Raw genomic sequence first — 359 nt, 5'->3', positions numbered from 1 at the left:
TCTGCCTGGAATACCACAGTTCAAAAATAAATATATAAAGAATTATTTCTCGTTTCTAAATTTTTATAACGTCAAAAATATAAAAGGTAGTAACACATGTATCAGACATTGTATGACAAAAACTAGACGAAGTAACCAACAATCTGGAAACAAAATATATCGTGCAGTTCTGTATTTAAGAGGTGACGAATTATGTACATTATTTACATTTGACGGATATGCCCACAGGAATATGGCGTAGTGGTTAAGATCGCGGGCTACTAACCCCAAGATTCCGAGTTCAATTCCAGGCAGTGACCTGAATAATAACGATAATAATAACATCGAAAAATACCTTAGGAATGAGAACCCAGGTTCGA

The sequence above is a fragment of the Octopus bimaculoides genome, chromosome 7, assembly GCF_001194135.2.
Source record: "Octopus bimaculoides isolate UCB-OBI-ISO-001 chromosome 7, ASM119413v2, whole genome shotgun sequence".
Taxonomy (NCBI): domain Eukaryota; kingdom Metazoa; phylum Mollusca; class Cephalopoda; order Octopoda; family Octopodidae; genus Octopus; species Octopus bimaculoides.
Note: the sequence above shows the minus strand (reverse complement) of the source record.